The 17,649-nt window shown below is 38.7% G+C and overlaps 2 pseudogenes across 2 annotated transcripts; both read right to left on the bottom strand.

Annotated features, from left to right (window-relative positions):
* Positions 1–11,008: 11,008 nt before the first annotated feature.
* LOC147521444 (uncharacterized) lies at positions 11,009–14,503 on the bottom strand (annotated as a pseudogene). Its single transcript, XR_015199426.1, has 10 exons — positions 14,342–14,503; positions 14,049–14,241; positions 13,867–13,952; positions 13,434–13,518; positions 12,762–12,840; positions 12,491–12,621; positions 12,267–12,354; positions 12,025–12,137; positions 11,400–11,530; positions 11,009–11,257 (listed from the first exon to the last, which is right to left on the bottom strand). The product of XR_015199426.1 is annotated as an uncharacterized LOC147521444 (transcript).
* An 876-nt stretch (positions 14,504–15,379) lies between these two features.
* LOC147521443 (glycosyltransferase BC10-like) lies at positions 15,380–16,781 on the bottom strand (annotated as a pseudogene). Its single transcript, XR_015193999.1, has 2 exons — positions 16,208–16,781; positions 15,380–16,063 (listed from the first exon to the last, which is right to left on the bottom strand). The product of XR_015193999.1 is annotated as a glycosyltransferase BC10-like (transcript).
* Between the last annotated feature and the right edge of the window lie 868 nt (positions 16,782–17,649).

Here is a 17,649-nt window from a genome sequence, read left to right as displayed (position 1 = left end):
CAGAAAGCTCCCTTGATAGAGTTGTTGATTTGATTGATCATGACAGTAGAAGTTGAAACAAAATTTAGTGCTTGATCATTGGCCCAAGATTATGCTGATAGAATTCTCTCTATTCCACTTAGTCTTGAGCACATGGACCAAAATATCGCCGATATATCCGATATATCGCCGATATATATCGGTATTTTGGTATACCGACATCGATATTTTCGACATATATCCACCGAATATAGTATCCTTTTTTTTCCGATATATATCGTAATTTCCGATATAAAAGTTTATATCGCCAAAAACAACTTGCCAAAGAGGGATCGTAATGGGGACCAAAAGCTTGGAACCCGGAGGTGATATAACTTAAACAGCTTAAGTGATCCAGTGCCCACTTTTTTTGCCGCTTTTAGTAACAAAACAAAGAGGGCGATAGCTTCTTATCTTTAAACCTTTAGGCTTCTTTCTGTTTTAGGAAATTCTTGCCAAAGATTATTCTCGTCAAGGAAACCTCCTCCTCTTGTGTTCATTGACTGATCTTCCCCGGTGAAATCCTTCACTGCTTGAGCGTGTGAGTTCGGGAAAGATTTCTTTGTAGCTGTCTTTTGTGGTAAAATCCTCCACTGAGTTACAGTGTGAGTTTGCTTAAGACAGCTAACTTCTATTCTGGTAAAATCCTTCACTGAGAACAGTGCAAGTTCAGAGTAGGTATACATAAGCTTGGGACGTTATTCTCTTGTAATCATCAAGATGGCTTCATCTAGCAACCCGCGGCGAGCCGCCCACCCGAACCGACAATTTTGGAAGTCGCCCAACTTCATGGAGTGCCCCGTTTAATAGAAATAGGAGTCAACAAGATGCATCAGAAGACTTAAAGCCTTCACACCAGTCCTAGTTAATGGAGTTGCACAATTCCCTCAGGACTTGATAGAACAAGGTATAGTGGGATGAATACTTGGTGGGGTATTTCCTAGATTCAAGACTGCCATTTCTTATGGTTAAGGAGTTTCTGGAAAAGAAGTGGAAATTGAAGGGCTCGTTTGAAATAACCACGGATAAGGAGTTATTTTATATGAGCTTCACCAGCTCTAAAGACCGCCAAATGGTACTGGAAGAAGGACCAGTGTTTATAGCTGGGAAAGTGTTTGTAGTTAAGCCTTGGACAGTGGAGGTGGATAGCTACAGAAACAAGGTTGCCTCGGCACCGGTTTGGGTTAAGTTGATGGATGTTCCTAAGGAAATGTGGACGTTAGATGGGTTGTCCTATCTCGCGAGCCTAGTCGGAGGAACACCTATGTTTATGGATCTGCTCTTGCGACAACGGAAAAGGCTTTCATTTGCGAGGTTTTGCATTGAATTCCACGTGAATCATGAGTATAAGGAGGTACTAATAAAGGCAAGCAGGTACTCGAGAGGTTGTAATCCCACTAGAATACCCATGGAGGCCGGTTTCTGCTTTCAAAAATGTAATCGGTTTGGGCACTTAGAATTTTAATGTCGTGGAAGAAATGGTCGAGCTTGGAGAAGACGAAATACTCAAAGCATAGCGGACCACAAGCTAATGCAGATACTCACGTGCATGAGTGTGCTCATGAAGGTGATAACTTCGAGGAGCCGCAAGAGAGGAAGGAGAGGTGGCGAGGGAGAAAGAGTGGTGGTTATTGCTCCTGTAGAGGTGAGCTTGACGGATGGTATTGGTAGCAGGGCAATAGTCCCATATGAGGGTGGTACTCAAGATGTTAGGGAAGGAACTGAGGAGCTAAATGTTGGAGTGTTAAACTCTTGCACTAGAGCTGATGGCAGACTAGAGGGCAACATCGTGGATCTCATTTGGTTGAGACCATCTCTCGGACGAGAATGCACTGGTGGGGTTCGAGAATCCGCAGGCAGCTCCATTGGATGTTAGTGGAGGTAGCTTCGCCATCCTCCAAAACACAGCAGAAGAAAATGAACATAGTACGGCGGTGATCATCCACGTGGGACACTCCAGCCTCTTGAAGAACCTGCAGTTTCGGGATGAGCAAGTGGTGTCTGGCAACAATGTTGGAAGAAGGCATCATTGAGGATGACCTTTCGAACCGTAAACTCTTTAATGACGAAAGCAGCCACAACAAGCAGCCATCGCTGTGCTTCCCCTTCAAGTAATAACACGGTCACAAGCGCCAGGGGAAAGACCCGGAAGAGGGAAAGGGAAAGAATAAGGGCTCGAAAGTAGGAAAGGGAAACACAAACAATAGTTATGACGAAGATAGCTATTTGGAATGTCGCGAGGCCTTAATGACAATAATAAAGCTAGATTTATGAATAAATTTAGAAATGAGAATAAATTGTGCATTTTGGTATGTTGGAGACAAAAGTCAAGATTGGAGAAGTTTCGGCTATCAAGTGACCTCTGTTGCCCCTCATGGGCCTTTGTTCACAACTATAATGAGTAATCCAAGTGGTCGAGTATGGATATCATGGGATCCGGGCAATATTTCATTGATGAAAATTATGGAAGCGGGCGACTAATTCACCGCAAGGTGGAGCTGTTACCCTACAATGCAATCGTTCTTCTTAAGCGTGGTATATGCTAGCAACTCAAGTCTTGTGATCGAGGTTATGGGGAGATATTTGTTCTATTCACTCGGGACTTCAGGGGGAGTGGTGTGTGGCAGAGGACTTTAACAATGTCTTATACTCCTTTGAACGTATTGGAGGGGAGGCGGTGCATGCCAGGGAGACAGGGGGCCTTTTTCGGTTGCCTAGTCCAAAGCTGAACATATGATATTAAAGCTTGGGGGATTCTACACTTGGACTAACTTTGCGGGGAAGTGGTCTAAGATAGATAGGTGCTTGGTAAACAACTCTTGGAGTTCGTCTTTTCCTTACTCATTTGCTGATTTTTGCCCCGTGCACGCCCCGACCACTCACCCATTATTATTGCTATATTGAATATTGCCTCTGTAAGTATCCACTTTTCGTGTTCAAAGAACTTCCGGGTTTTGCATCCTGATTTTTGGGTTGTCGGCAAAAGGCTGGAATGAAGCGATGTTTGGGTGCCCCATGTTCGTCCTCACCCAAAACTGAAGAATCTAAAGAGTAAGCTAAAAGGGTGGGTAAAATTCTTCGATTCGGAATTATCTAAGAAGACGTATAAACAAGGAAAGAGCTCAAGAGCATCCAGAAAGAGCAACAAAGCAATCCAGTGGATAGACTGTTAAGCATACGGGAGAAGGAAGCCAGAACCACTCTTTGTCAGCTTATTATCATGGAAGGGGAGGATCTCCGACATAGAACAAAATGTGATTGGATGAAGTACAGGGATAAATGTACTGAATTTTTCCACAAGACGCTCAAAGAGAGAAAAGGCAGGAATCTTATATGGGCGATTCAGGACACTACTAGAATTATGAGGGAGGGACAGGTGGGAGTATTAGAAGCATTTGTAGATTATTACAAAGGGTTGTTGGGGCAAGCAGCCCCGGTTCTATGTGATGCGGCAAGTATGGAGGAGCTCCACTTCCCAAGAGTGCTCACTACACACGAGGCGCACCTTATGGTGAGGATTTTTCTCGGGCGTAAGTCTACAACTAGCTTTGTTTGAGATGGATGATAATAAGGCCCTGGGGCACGATGGGTTCAATGCATACTTCTTCAAGAAGAACTGGCAGCATGTGAAGACGGAGTTTGTTAAAGATGTTACCGGTGTTTGTAGTGAGGACAATTAATAGAGGAGTCAATTCAACTCACATCGTCCTCATCCCTAAATGTGCAACTCCCTCAAGAGTAGAAGAATTCGACCTATTGCACATTTGCAATGTCATCTATAAGTGTGTATCTAAGCTCCTCATGAACCGAATGAAGCCGTGATATGCCCCGACATCATCTCCAAGCAACAATCAGCCTTCATCCCCGCGGATCGATCCAAGACAACCTCTGTTGGCTCATGAGCTTATCGAAGCTATATAACCGGCACTGGGACTAAAAGATGCTCAATCAAGATTGATATAACCAAAGCATATGATCTGATCGGTGGCGAGACTATTGAGAAAGTAATGGCGAGATTTGATTCCATGAGAAGTTCATTGAGTGGACAAAGATGTGCTATTCCTCACCTTTCTATTCTATTATAGTTAACGGTACACCACGGGCTACTTTTCGGTAGGGGCTCGGCACAAGGAGATCCTATATCACCGTATTTGTTTGTCCTTGTTATGGAGGTACTTGGGGGAATGCTGAATCGGAGTGTGATGGCGAAAGAAATTTCTTACCACTCTAAATGTAAGAAACTCGACATAACGCATCTGTGTTTTGCTGATGATGTCTTGGTGTTCTGTAAAGGGGATGAAAAGATAGTGAGGGCAGTGAAGAAGACTATTGATGATTTCTCTGCGTGCACTGGGCTGAAGCTAAGTAGACAGAAGACGACACTCCTTGTAGGCAGTATGAGTAATCACGAGGCACAGGAATTGGCGGATATTTTGGAAGTGCAGCTAGTGAAGCCCCCTGTAACTTACCTAGGATTGCCTCTCACTGCAGCAAGAATGGGTATTTAAGAATGCCTGCCACTGACGGAAATTGTCACCAAGAAGATTTCTAATTGGAAGAACAAGTCGCTCTCTCATCGGGAAGGCTCCAATTAATCCAATCTGGCCCTATCATCTCTTCATGTTTCTTGGGCTCGAGCGTTTGTGTTACCCAAAAGAACATTGCGAGATATTGCTAAGCTTTGTAATAGTTTCCTATGGGCGGGGGCCCGGACATGACACCGAAGATGCACCATGCTAGCCACACTCTCACTAGAATGGATAAAGAACAGGGAGGATTGGGCATTGTGGACCCTAGCATGTGGAACAAGGCAGCTTACTGTGGCCTGGTGTTTAAGATAGCCAACTATGAGGACTCTTTATGAGTCAAATGGATAATTGAACATCATGTCCGGAAGCAACACTTCTGGACAATGGAGATCCCAGCTGACTATTCATGGGTTTGGAGGAATGTACTAAAGCACACAAAGCTGCTCAGAAGTTTGTTAGGCATCAGATAGCGAGAGGCGAGCAAACATATGTTTGGCATGACCCATGGTGCCATGACACTCCGCTCATCTTTTGGGATGAAGCAGTTCAACTGCTAGAGGTTCCTCACACTGCTTTGGTTGGTGATCTTATTGCTAATGGTAGGTGGAATCACATCGTTTCTAGTCCGCCTCGATAGTGCAATGAAGAAGAAGATTGAAGACACCAAATTAATCACATGCTTCTGGCAGAGGACAAAGTCATCGGACACCGACTTCTCTGAGTAGATTTCTGATCAACCAGGCCAGATATGTCCTTAAAGTAACTCGGACCAAGAGTGAAATGGCATCGGGTGGTTTGGGGCAAGTTGGTTATACCGAAACACTCGTTCTTGGATGGCGGTTATTTTGAACGACTTACCAACCCAAGACCGACTGGTTAAGAAGAAAATTATCCACCACTCTATGTGCGACTTTTGCAATGCTTCTAGGGAGCATTCCAAGCATCTCTTTTTCGATTGCCCGTATACAAAAGAGGTTTGGTCTAGTGTCAAAGGTTGGCTGGGTTTGAACACGCAAGTGAAGGCATCGACTGCTGAATGGTACAGCCTCCTCAGGATTTGTCGTGATGCCTCGCTTGAATCTGAGATTACTAGAGTAGTAACCTCCGCCACAATATATGCCATCGGAGAGAGAGGAACTTAAGGAAATTTCAGCAGAGCGGCAATAACGTAAGCCAGAGTAGGTGCAAAGATCAAGTCGGAGATGAAGACGATCTACAAATCATGTTGACGAAGTGCACGGAACAATGAAGCAAACAAAGGTACTTACGGGACGGGATCGGTATCGAAGCGCAATACGATTCAAGCTCCGGTGTGGTGCAAATGGTCCAAGCCGCAATCAAAGGGATTTCTTCGGTCAACACGAGATGGGTCGGCCACCGACGCTTGAATGGGTAAGGTGGTGTTATTCGAGATGAATTCGGTCTTTATCAAACTAGTGTTTACTGTGAACTTCGACTAAAAGATCGGTTATCACCCAAGAGTTGCTAGCAATTGAAGCTGGAATGAAGGGAGCAATCCGGATAGGAGGCGAGGAGGATTTGTGTATGCTCGACTTCGGCGGAGTAGTAGGATCTATTATCGAGCGGAGGAGAGCCTTTGGCCTTGCCTCAACATAGTGGTCGCTATTACTGTTTGAAGTTACACTTTGAATGGGTGGATTTTAAACATGTGTTCAGGGGAATCAAACCGAAGTTCTTGATTACTTCTCAAAGCTAAGCAAGGAACATGAGAATTCTATTTTGTATTTCCTACCTCCTTTAGACTATGAAATATCAGAAATGGTAAAGGAGGACGCACAAGGGAAAATGTACTTGAGAACATGAGTCTCTTTTTCTTTAATACAGGTCGAGGTCAGCCTAACCTCTAAATGCTTCAAAAAAAAAAAGTTTATATCGCCGATATAATCGATATATCCGATATTTATGATATATATCGATTGACTTTTTGACCATTTTTTAATATAAATCCGATATTTCCAATATATTTCCGATATTTTTGATATTATATTTCCGATATATCCGATATTTTAAATAGTTTGGACTGGTCATAAAAAAAATGGATATATCCGATATTTCCGATATATCTCGGTTTTTGGGTACACCGATATATTGATTGATATCGATATTTTGAACCTTGGTGATAACTAATGGCTGATAACTATCAAGGTAGGTTAACGTGAAAAAAGAATAAGCTAAGCCTGCTGAAGGTCAAAGTGTTTACTTTCTTGTTTGGAAACTCCACGTCGATTACAAACTAACTAGGCCCACTATTGTCAAACCGTATGGATTCCATGTGGAGGGCAGGAGGAAGAAGAAGACATCACACAGCACAAGTACCAAAGTGAAAAGGTTGTGACGTGGTGTACTGTGAAAAGGCCACAAGTACCAAAGTGAAAAGGTTGTGACATGGTGTACTGTGAAAAGGGTGTGACGTGGTGTACTGTGAAAAGGGTGTGACGTGGTGTACTGTGTACTATTTATTGTGTGTTGTTTGGCGTGGTAGAGTTTGTTGGTGGGGGATAGAAGACTGCTTAAAATGGGACCCTCCACGCGCTAAAAAAGCGGGAGTATGGTGTGTCACATTAATAAATGTGAGAAAAGCTCCCTTGATAGAGTTGCTGATTTGATTGATCATGACAGTAGAAGTTGAAACAAAATTTAGTGCTTGATCATTGGCCCAAGATTATGCTGACAGAATTCTCTCTATTCCACTTAGTCTTGAGCACATGGACCAAAATATTGCCGATATATCTGATATATCGCCGATATATATATATCGATATTTTGGTACACCGACATCGATATTTCCGACATATATCCACCGAATATAGTATCCTTTTTTTTCCGATATATATCGTAATTTCCAATATAAAAGTTTATATCGCCGATATAATCGATATATCCGATATTTACGATATATATCGATTGACTTTTTGACCATTTTTTAATATAAATCCGATATTTCCAATATATTTCCGATATTTTAAATAGTTTGGACTGGTCATAAAAAAAATGGATATATCCGATATTTCCGATATATATCGGTTTTTGGGTACACCGATATATTGATCGATATCGATATTTTGAACCTTGGTGATAACTAATGGCTGATAACTGTCAAGGTAGGTTAACGTGAAAAAAGAATAAGCTAAGCTTCTTTGAAGGTCCAAGTGTTTACTTTCTTGTTTAGAAACTCCACGTCGATTACAAACTAACCAGGCCCACTATTGTCAAACCGTATGGATTCCATGTGGAGGCGGAGGAGGAAGAAGACATCAAAACTAAATGAAAAGATTGTGGCGTGGTGTCTTGTGAAAAGGCCACAAGTACCAAAGTGAAAAGGTTGTGGCGTGGTGTACTATGGAAAAGGGTGTAACGCGTGATGTAATCGTGTACTATTTTTATTGTGTGTTGTTTGGCGTGGTAGAGTTTGTTGGTGGGGGATAGAAGATCGCTTAAAATGGGACCCTCCCGGCGCTAAAAGCGGGGAATATGGTGTGTCACATTAATAATGCCAGAAAAGCTCCCTTGATAGAGTTCTTTGATTTGATTAATCATGACGGTAGAAGTTGAAACAAAATTTAGTGCTTGATCATTGGCCCAAGATTATGCCGACATAATTCTCTCTATTCCACTTAGTCTTGAGCACATTGACCAAAATATCGCCGATATATCCGATATGTTGCTAATATATATCGGTATTTTGGTACACCGACATCGATATTTCCGACATATATCCACCGAATATAGTATCATTTTTTTTCCGATATATATCGTAATTTCCGATATAAAAGTTTATATCACTGATATAATCGATATATATGATATTTACGATATATATCGATTGACTTTTTGACCATTTTTTAATATAAATCCGATATTTCCAATATATTTCCGATATTTTAAATAGTTTGGATATATCCAATAAAAATGGATATATCCGATATTTCCGATATATATCGATTTTTGGGTACACCGATATATTGATCGATATCGATATTTTGAACCTTGGTGATAACTAATGGCTAATAACTGTCAAGGTAGGTTAACGTGAAAAAAGAATAAGGTAAGCCTGCTGAAGGTCCAAGTGTTTACTTTCTTGTTTGGAAACTCCACGTCGATTACAAACTAACTAGGCCCACTATTGTCAAACCGTATGGATTTCATGTGGAGGGCAGGAGGAAGAAGAAGACATCACACAACACAAGTACCAAAGTGAAAAGGTTGTGACGTGGTGTCATGTGTACTGTGAAAAGGCCACAAGTACCAAAGTGAAAAGGTTTGACGGCGTGGTATCGTGAAAAGGATGTGGCGTGATGTCGCGTGTACTATTTATTGTGTGTTGTTTGGCGTGGTAGAGTTTGTTGGTAGGGGATAGAAGACTGCTTAAAATGGGACCCTCCCTGGCGTTAAAAAAAACAGGAGTATGGTGTGTCACATTAATAATGTTGAGAAAAGCTCCCTTGATAGAGTTCTTTGATTTGATTGATCATGGCGGTAGAAGTTGAAACAAAATTTAGTGCTTGATCATTGGCCCAAGATTATGCTGACAGAATTCTCTCTATTTCACTTAGTCTTGAGCACATTGACCAAAATATCGCCGATATATCCGATATATCGCTGATATATATCGGTATTTTGGTACACCGACATCGATATTTCCGACATATATCCACCGAATATAGTATCATTTTTTTCCGATATATATCGTAATTTCCGATATAATCGATATATATCTGATATTTACGATATATATCGATTGACTTTTTGACCATTTTTAATATAAATCCGATATTTCCAATATATTTCCGATATATCCGATATTTTAAATAGTTTGGACTGGTCATAAAAAAATGGATATATCCGATATATATCAGTTTTTAGGTACACCGATATATTGATCGATATCAATATTTTGAACCTTGGTTTTGACTAACAAGAAATTGGGCCAAAGGCCCTAATTCCAGTTTTAAACACTAATAAAAAATTTATAAAACATTGATTAGGACACGTTATACGTTTTAATCATTAATAGAACCTGATTTTCATTTTCAATTATAAAAAAGACAAATCCATGTTGACTTGACCTTTTATTTTTCCTTTTGTTCCATACACATACCCTTCTTTGCTTTCTTTTTAATTAGAAACAGAAGAAACCATCGAGAGAACCAAAGCGAAAAGGAAACGCAAGATCGATCGATTTGGATTGAAGATTGAAGTTGAATCTAAAGATTCTTCAAAGCATTTCATTCAATTTGAAGGCTTTTTCTCAATTTTATTCTTCAAACTCGAATCTACGCTTCATTTTCATTGATTTGATTTTTGTTTTGATTCATTTTTTGTTTGTTGGATTGAAATGTTTGTTTATTGTTTTTGTTAACTATCGTATTAATTTAGCTTATATTCCTTTGACATTAAGTATGTTTGAGATCGAGAATCGTAAAAGTATGCACCGACATGCATACCTTGTTGAATTAGGTTGAATAATGATTAGAAGCTTGTTTTAGTGTCGTTTTTGTTTGATCTAAACATATGTTTCTCATTTGTAGTTATTTTAATATATTTAAATTTCTTTATGGATCTAAGTTTTTTGAGTATGCACAAACAATTGCATACCACATTTTTATTCTAAGGTTTTGTTGTGTGAATCTAGTGCTTTTTATTGTTTGACTGAGTTTTTTTTTTTTTTTTTTGAATCGCTTCTTATGATTGTAGGTTAATTAATTTTGAATCATTATGTTTATGATTTTTCCGATCTTTCTAGTTTGTGATGTTTCAATGGTTTGTGGTTGTTTGATTTATATATCGGTGCATATTTCTATATATAATCGATATATATACCATTTTTTTTATGATATTTGGTATTGATATTTTTGACCATATTTTAATATAGTATGCACTAACTTTTCACCATTCATAATATTTTTTTCGATGTTTGGATCCGATATTGCATTAAATGACATTTAAGGTGGTCATAAAAATGGATATATATTAGATATATATTTGTTTTTAGGACAAAAGTCAACTATATTGAGTGTTTTTTTGAAATTTTGGTTTTTGGTTCATTTTTGAATTTTGTCCTTTTAGATTCACCCTTTTTAATCCAGGAAAGATTCACACATTTTAATGGTTGGCTGGGAATTCGAACCTAGAACAACTTATAAACACACGTAACGTCTTACCAGCATGCCAAACTTCACTATTTGTGTTCAAAGCTCAACTGGGTTTTGTAGGGGTTGGTTCAAACCTGGGTTCTCAAAAATAACAAGGGGGCCTAGTTCCCACTTCCCACCACACTACTACAGTGAGTTTGCAATAAAAAAAATAACTAGATATACATTATAATTGTTATGCACTAACCCACTGGTTGGACCAGTGACCCAGTGATCTTCACCGAGTCAGTGCCCAGGCTGGGTCTGATAACACTGGTTCCATCTCTTCGGATACAAGCCATACTTCAGTTTGTGCCAAAACAAAATTTCTTTTTCTTCTTCTATAAACATGTGAGAATCTCTAAACAAGATACAAGTATACAAAAGAAAACTGAATGGTGAATGGAAACATTGGAAATAAACTGTTAGCTAAGTACTACAAAAACAAGATCCTTCACGTTTGAACTGGCAGGAAATTGTTTTGGTTCTCAAAAGTTCCATCATTTGCACGCTGAAGATCTTTACCAATACGTTCTAAAGAAGTTGCTTCAAAAATTCCTACAAAATCCACCCAGAGTTTCAAAAAAAGTTTCAGTTAAGAGGAATGCATATTATTAATAATCCGTTCAAAATAGTGTCTAGGAGCTTTTTGAAAAATCTGCAAACCGGAGATAATGAAACAATGAACTTTAAGACATACCAAAACCTAAAATTATGGAACAAATGAGGAAACCCAGTAGAGAAAAGTCCTTTTTGTACACAATCTCCATTACAATTATGGATCCTGCAGCTACCATTAAATGTCTTGGTGAAGAGAAAACAAAATGCAATCTGCGGAGGAATAAAGGAGAATGGTCATTGCCTAGAGTGAAAGCATCATTATGTATAAATGCAATTTAAAATGAAATCAAGCAGGAAATATATGAGCTACACTCTGAAAAAAGCTATCGGATATTCATCTTCCAGACCCAGGAAAAAAATCCATGAGGTAAGAGATCTAAGATAAAGAGTAAGGTTGAGGCTAATCCTTCAAAGTGCTTAGGCAAAGGTATTTCAAGTTTGGATGTTGTGTCCACAGGTGTTGTAGTTGCTTTGTTTGTTTTAGAGATAAAGTTGCTGAGATAGCCATGAAAAGGTAAGAGAATACATTATGAAGCATTGAGAAAAGAATATATATAAAATAATAAGAATAATAATGTTAAAATCGACATCAATAAAAAAAAGTTGACGCACTCAAATTAAAAGTAGAAATGTCGAATAAACAAACCAAAACTTAAGTCAGCAGAATACACAAGAATAGCATAAAGATTAAATATAGAAAATACCTCTCTTCAGCAATACTATCAATGTAGAATATCAACACAACTCCAAAAAGAACTGCAGTTAAATATGTCAATGATGGGAAGTCCAATGTCATGCTGCTATCAGAATTTGATCCCTGAAGTTACTCCAAGAAAATCGCCAAAAGAACCAATTGTTAATTAACATAATAACTTTTCCATTAATATAATGACGTTCCTATGAAGTAGCAAATTCAGAAGAGGAACAGTTATTGAACAAAACTTACTAATATCATGTCCCAGATGGCCAATGGAAACAGAAAGCAGGTTGCAGAAGTAATAGTTAATGCATGCAGTCAGCCTTTTAAGTTGATTCTGAAAACATGTGAAGATCAAAAAAGACATACCACACTGGATAGTTGGTGTTACTACTACACACTTAGGTCATGAAACAAGTTTCAGTAAACAACAACGACAGACAAAAACTGGCGCTTTGAAAGGCTATATATACCTTGAGTGAAACACGCCGTGCAATCACCCTTCTCAAAGCTGACAGGATTCCAGCTACGATGGGTACCACCATTTGCTTCATCCCCAACATCTCCTCTTCACGCCCCACTATATTAACACTATCTTTAAATGGTAATTCCAGTCAAGGTTAGCAAGTAGAGATTAAATTTCTTAAGAACTGTGAAAGAAAAGATTATTCTTCATTACTGAAAGAAGTAATCAAACATATAGGGTAGTCAAGCCACTGATCTATACATCGTTCTAAAGGATATAAAATGGGGAGTATGTAGCCGTGGCCCATCCTAAAGAGAGAAAATAGAAAGACGCCAACATTGCAAATAGTCCACCAACCTGGTCAAATTGAAAAACAGCATTACCCATGTGATAAAAGAAAAAAACGTAACATTTTGGAGGGTTTTCTTATAAAATAATCAATTCAAACAAGATAATTGAAGTGAGTTCTCAACAAAAAAGCATCCTGGGACTTATCAGCATGAAAACCAACAAAAATGCCACTATGTACAACCATCGTCTATGGCCTTCACAACACTACAGAAGTTCCACAAAACTCAGCAAAACTCAAGCATTCAAGAGAGATGGTGTGGGAGTCGATTCCCAAAGAAGAGAGGATGTGAAGAATAGAGTGCCAGTTGACTCTATCAAAAGGTCAACAAGTGCATTTTAAAGGATCTATTAAGAAGTATCGAGCAGAAAATTCCACAGATAAACGAGGTCTAAAAGATGAGTATTTTATAACCAATTAAAAACTACAGTATGCCCAATCTAAATGTATGAAATGATGGCCCACCCCTTCACTCAACACTTGCATAAAGTATATAACAAGCAGTTTGGGAAAATTAAGAATGGAATTACAGTTGTCAAACAGAGATGAATCACCAAAATTGAGAGTAGTGTACTTAATGAAACATATAATGCATCATTACCTTTTTCCAAATGTTGCCTCTTCGTCCATACAATACAGCAGAAAGAACTCCAAGAATAGCACCAGCATACTCAGCCATTATAGCTCTGAAGTTCAATGAGAAACACATTCAATCACAATGCACAAACAAAAACATCAGTCAACTCAAAACAGAAAATTATAATGGACGTCACAAGAAGAGTACTTCTAAATAACCAAAAGCTCACATGTCAAGGTGAAGCTCAAATGCACTAGATACCAGAACGAAGGGGTTACTAGTAGTATACAACGTGATATTACATGATCATATGAAATCTGTATTTATATTTGTACGTCTCAAAACTCCCTGCTCTCTTTGGAATCTGCATATATCTCACTAATAAGATATAGCTACTACAACAGCAATCACACACACACACACACAAAAAGACCTAAAGCAAGTCGAGTTAACTTACCTAAGGGGACCACATGACTTGAGGCCATTTGTCCACAAGATAAAGTATAATGCAGTAATGGCTCCATTGATTAAGGAAGGTACCACCTGGAAAAGAATTTGATTACAATTACAATGGAAATAAAGAATCACAGGTTGATGGACGGACACTTATAAAAGCTGAATTTAAAAAGTGATATTAACCTGTTGACTGGAGAGGGGCCTCCCTTTCCAAGGCTTTTGTAATACAAGAAAGAGTATAGATGATGGAAGCAAAATACTGAAGACAAAAAACAAAACCCGAGCTCCTTGCTCAGACAAATAATGGTACATAAGGTAAATCGACCATATTCTCATGAAATTCCCAAAAACGTGGATAATCTGAAAGGGAGTATGCCTACAAGAAAAAAAAAAAAACTCAAGAACAGCACACACATGGAAATAACATAAATGGTTAAAAAGACTAAGCAAACATAGTATCTTAGCAGTATACAAACCTAAATGAAGAATTTGTAACTCCCCGATCTTCAGAAATTGGCTTCGGAGACATCATTTATTAATTGGAAATAAAAGTTTTGAGAAGTTGGAATAGAAAAAAAGAGAGAGAGAGATTTGTTTTGTGGTGTTTCGATCAGTAAGTAGTTCAGTACAAGTTTAAGAAAGAGGGTTAGTATGGTACTTTTGTAGTGTTCTGAATTTTAATGAATAGTCTATATATTGTTATGTTTGGTTCGATGTATTTACATGCAATTGCAACTAATTCCATTCAACCACCCAGTATTTGATTTGATAGCAAAATGAAAATAGGCGGTTGATGCAACAAGTTACAATTATATGCACTATATAAATAGTTTCCATGACATCCACTTGCAGCCAAAAAAATTGTGTAAATAGATGCAAACACAATAGAGGTGTTTTATCTTATTTAAGATGTGAAAAAAAGTAGTGGGATAATATAACTAATTTTATAAGATGTGAAAAAAAGTAGTTGGATAATATAACCAATTTTACATTCTTTTGTCTTGGGTTTACCAAACACAAGTAAATTGAATGCAATGCAATCAGATGCAATATAATCACATGCCATTTGCAACTATTTGTTATTTGCAAGTCGGTACACCGAACCAAACAGAGCATATAAACAACAATTGCTAAAAGAGTTGGCTTAGTACAACCCCCCAATGGTAAGGTCAAAGGGAGTGGGAAATTGTGTGGAGAGGGAAAGGGAGAGACGAAGAGAAGAGATGAGATGAGGATAGATAGACAAAAACCAACAAATACATTTTTGTGCGCGTACTCTCTTTCTGCAGAACGTTCGCTCCGCTCACTTGAAAACTAATATACTGCATGACAATGGAGAGTGAGTGGAGCTGGAGGGAGAGAGAGAGTTGGGTGAAGGAGAAAGGGTATTGGGGGCAAAGAAAAAATGAGTGAGAAATTGAAGACAGACAGACAGAAACTAACTAATTTGGTTTTTGTCCGCACCAAGATCGTTCGCTCCGCTCACTCGATTACACCAAGTTAAATGATGAAAAGTTATTCAAATTAGCGAACACAATTAATTATTATTATGAGAATCAAAAGCCATAAAAGGTTGGAGCTAGCCTTTCCAACATTTCTAAACTACTTGGATGGAACTTCCTTGCAAAAAGAAAACAAATTGAGCTAACACTACCATTGTAAGTACAATTGGATTTATAGCGTATTTGACTCAAGAACGCTTCTGAAACATCCTTCTTTGTGAAAGTTTTAGGATGTGGACCGCCAGCTGACCAATCGACCCAAGTGATGGTCCTGTTTGAATTAAGCTCCGGGTGCAACAACTTGCCCAGTAGTGTTGCTAAGTAATGTTCATCCATGTAGCATGGTGGCCTGCAATGGTCACAAAATATGGGGTAGTATTTCTTGTCAGACACTATTCCGATGGCATGTCTGCGATGAACTTCAAACCATTGGGAACCCTTTCGCCAGTCGTTGATCGTGATTGTGGGCGACATCTGCTTGTTGTATCTTCCACGACCTATGCGCCTTGGGTCGTCAAAAGAGCTAAGGAAGCTTTGGTTTGAATTGATAAGGTAGTTGTAGATTGTAGTGAAGTTGAACAATGGTATGCATGTCTCTGATAGTAGGATAAACCTTTCATTAGAGAAGTCTAGGAGTGCATTAGCCAGAAGACGCCTCTCAGCGTCAATCATTGAAGCCTTTCCCCATTCGACCAACTGAAATATCAAGATCACGCGACATGTAGTATAATTATTAGAATGGATAGTAAAAGACAAATTAAATGTTGTGACACTTTATTATAAGTTAGTGATCAAATCAATAATACACTTTTAAGTTAGTGCAGATGGATATAAACTGACCTTACTAGGTATGATGCGCTTGTAGAACACAGAAGAGTTGGAAATTTTGTCAATGCAGCCATGGGAGCAATGAAGGTAAACAGAATACAAATTTTCCTGTCCCCTAAAGAACTTCTCCCAAATTGGTCCTAGTGGCAGTTTTCCCTCACCAAGAACATAAAAGCTACCTTGGGTGGCCTATTATACGTGTACTTGACGACATGAGGAGACGTTGATGCTCTCCACATCAACTCCTCATCACTCATGGAATGCCAAAGTTTGCTAGGAGCATCCAAACCTCCCATTGCCAATGTTCTCATCGAAGTAAAATTTATTGAGAGTAAGAGTTTGTATAGTCGAGGTACGTATAGGTCCTCAGATAACGTGTTCCTTACATGAGCACTAATGAACATTATGAGCAAAATGATGCAGAGAAGCATGGATAAACAGAAAATAAAATTGGTAATAATCCTAAACTTTCCTTTCTTTTTCTCCCTTTTTATTTGTACACAGAAGTACTTGACTTGATTAGTCATAACTTTCTTGAATGCCATCGTTTGATCTTACAAGTTTAAATGTATGTAACAAAATTGGTTTTACCATCAACACAATATGATGATACCCTTTTATAGCACTGAGGATTTATACTTAAAGTTCAATTTTATGATTAGTCATGAAAATGGCAGGACATTAAACGCTTTATAAGCTTGAGGGAGGAATCTCTAACGTTAGAGCAAAGAATGATGTATTAATGGCGTGGTCTTTCACACTTTACCGTTTATCTCTACACGAGAGAAATGGGAGTAGGAGCCAAGCTATGTGGCATCATGTGACACAGTATTTAGGCTGGTCTAATTGGGGTCTTGGCCTCTTGGGATCAACTCAAAAGGCTCTAATGGGCCGAAAAACAAATTCTAAGCAAAATCTACAAAGTAGGCTTTCAAATGCTAGAAGTCTAGAACACAATTTCTAGGCAAAATCAACCAAGGCAAATAGGCTTTTAGAGCGTTCAGTACTTAGTATTTTCAGTTTCCACGTTCACCCATTAGCTCAAGTGGGCTGCAAGCCTGCAACAAGGTCACATGGACCCATAGACGTGACAAGTCTTCTACTTCTGTTTTTAGTCATGCAATATTTTGTATTTTTGTGACCGTTGAGCTAAGTTAGCTCAGCTAACCATTTAGTTGGATAGTTTCCGTCTGCCAATGCCATACCGGGGTTTCTCAGCATTGGCACTGTGGCTAGGATTTGATCGATGATCATCAGCAATTTGACACAGTATTTGTTCACAGAACATCATCCTATAATTCCTATTACAAATTGGACATTATCTCTGGCATCACTGATCATTATTCATCCCTGCCCAGTTTTTAACTCTTCTTTTTGTTGGCTCTTATTTTGGCTAATTACTGTCCAGTCGGAACAATCAAAACTGGCAACTCAAAATAAGAAGTCTTTGGATT

This window comes from Coptis chinensis, chromosome 1 (genome assembly GCF_015680905.1).
Source record: "Coptis chinensis isolate HL-2020 chromosome 1, ASM1568090v1, whole genome shotgun sequence".
In the NCBI taxonomy this organism is placed as follows: Eukaryota; Viridiplantae; Streptophyta; class Magnoliopsida; order Ranunculales; family Ranunculaceae; genus Coptis; species Coptis chinensis.
The sequence above is the reverse complement of the archived record's forward strand: the minus strand, read 5'-3'. Positions and strand labels throughout refer to the sequence as shown.